The sequence below is a fragment of the Montipora foliosa genome, chromosome 11 (genome assembly GCF_036669935.1).
Source record: "Montipora foliosa isolate CH-2021 chromosome 11, ASM3666993v2, whole genome shotgun sequence".
NCBI classification, from domain to species: Eukaryota; Metazoa; Cnidaria; class Anthozoa; order Scleractinia; family Acroporidae; genus Montipora; species Montipora foliosa.
Window position 1 is genome coordinate 53,679,366 of NC_090879.1, and position 2,500 is coordinate 53,681,865.

At 40.8% G+C, this 2,500-nt stretch overlaps 1 pseudogene; it reads left to right on the forward strand.

Moving 5' to 3' along the window:
• Positions 1 to 2,378, forward strand: part of LOC137977413 (uncharacterized) — a 7,673-nt pseudogene extending 5,295 nt beyond the window's left edge.
• Positions 2,379 to 2,500: the final 122 nt, after the last annotated feature.

The window sequence follows — 2,500 nt, forward strand, 5'->3', positions numbered from 1 at the left end:
AAACACAGGTCACAGGGCACAGGTCACAGGTCATTGTTTTACTAATACAGAATGTATCCTAAACATTCATAAAAACTAACCTTAGGCCTAATTAGGCCTAAACAAACGTTTTTAGACCCAAGGTTAGCTCTTATGAATGTTTAGGATACTTTCTGTATTGGTAAAACAATGACCTGTGCCCTGTGACCTGTGCTTTGTACCTGCCGATTACAGGTCAATTGAAGTAAAATAAACCCTCTTTAACGGCTTCCACTTGGCTTACCTGCCTCAGAGAAATGCTTCAATGACTTAGAATTTCGCTCCATGAGTTTACGAAAAAAGGACGATCTCTAAGCTGCCTTTTCTTTGCCATTATCATGCTTACATCGAAGTTTTTCCTCGACAAAATGGTGAACATCAATGAAGATTCTCGTTACATTTATCTTAGGGGACAACCGCTGACCAAATTCAACAACAGGACTTTAGCACTCGTTGACAGCTGGGTGGGGAGGAGTGTGTCAGTGAGGATTTTGAATTTTATTGCAATAAGAGTTGTCAAACTTAGAATTCCTCCACGCTAAACCTGCACACAAGTGCAAAACAACTTAGGACCAACTAAACTTTCCCGTCATCGGCACTAGGTTGAGTGGGATGCACCCACTCAACAACATCCTGCCTGCTGGCCTGGCCTGTTCCCTCTTGCACAAAAGATGATTGGCTATTGCTATTGGCTAAAATTAAGTTGACGAATCTGTGATAATAAAAGTAAAGGTTTATTTTTTATATGCTGTACCAGTTGTTTAGCACTGCTTTTATCCATAGACATGGGCCAATCTCTCGGAGGCTTTGGTAAGCCCCAAAATTACATTACTGAATGGTTCAGAGCTTTACCCTAATTTGTTGGGAGGGAGCTGGGTGGGAAGGATGCTGACTTTTAACATTCATAACTCTGAAGCGGTTGAGCAAACGATCAGCAAATTTCGTGACATTTCCTAAAATTTCAATAGGATTTTGACGTGTTGAAAATCGTTTATATATGGTTGACATTTTCACGGGAACCACTTTTTATACCGCCTCGCTTTTCCATAAATAGAATTTGAAGTTGATTGGTGTTTGGGTGTCTGATCAGGCTGTATGATAGGGGTGCCTTTAGAGACGGCTCTATGCCAAGTTTCAAATAAAACTGATGGTTCAAAGTGGTCGCAAACTCCAACTTTAGACTTTTTCCACCAAAGTTCTTGCTTTCCCTCTCCTTAGAAACTCCCACGAGAATTTGAATGTAGTCGAAGCTCCGCCTCCGCAAACAATAGGACCCCTTTGGGACTATTAAGTGTGAACACTGAACAACAAAACAGCAGTTTAAAGGCAAATAAAGAATAAATAAAAAATGAAACAGTGCCGATTACTACGGCCCGAGAAGTTTCTAAACTCTTAACGTAAAGTTACAAAAAGAATCAGTGCTTTGCAATTATTATTTAAAGTACCCTTAGATGATAATCGCCAGCTGTTAAAAAAGAGAGATTTTGGTCACAAGTGTACCAAAAAAGCAATATTGTGTAACCACTGGCAACCTACATGCAAACTGTTTCAATAGTGCTTTTATTCACATTTCGATTGCTGCCGAGCAGGTAAACAATTCGTCAAATAAAAGTCAGAAATTTAATTTATTGGTGGTGGAGGCAGAGGTAAAATGCCGCAACATAAGAACTGCGTATGGTCGTTATCTGAAGCGGTTGAAGACGATATCTTCTGGATTGGGGCGAGATGCAGTGCCAAGAGAATTTCAAAACCTGGAATGGCTCAATCCACATATTGCACACAGACCATCCAGCACAAATCTGAAATCAAAGACACCTGGAACGGTTGAGAGCTCCTCATCGCCAGCACTGAGGTCAGGGATGAATCTGGAGAAAGTATAACAGTGAGTACTACAAATGGTTCCATAGAAACAAAAGGCCCTGAACTTGAGAAGGTTAATGAGAGTAACCAAGTCAACGGAGAAACAACTGGAGAGTGTTCCAACGGAAAGACCCCAAAATCATCAAGAGGCATGCAAGATTGGAGCTGCTCAAATGGGAATGCGGGAGCCGACATGGATAAAGCCATCATGAACACTGCAAATTCCATTGCATATCACTTAAAACAAACCGAGGAACCGGAAGACGAAGATAGTCTCTTTTGTAGCAGTTTTGGTTCCAAGGTTGAAGCGCCTGCCCTCTCAAAGCACGGCCTTTTTAAGGCTCAAATTGAAGAGCTGCTACACCAAATCGAGTTTACAGGATCTCGAACACAGCCTAACTTTCCCCAGAATGGTTATGGACACTCTACTGACTATTCGACACACCCATGCTGTGAATCGTAAGGAAAATCCTCCAACTTCTAGAACATATTTTCAGTAAAGAAATGATTACAGTTCCAGTATTGTAAATCTAAGAAACTACTGGTAATAATTCAAGTTTTCAAACGTTCTATCTAGATAAACTATTAAAAAACTGAATTGTCGACTGCAACTGCGGTCTTC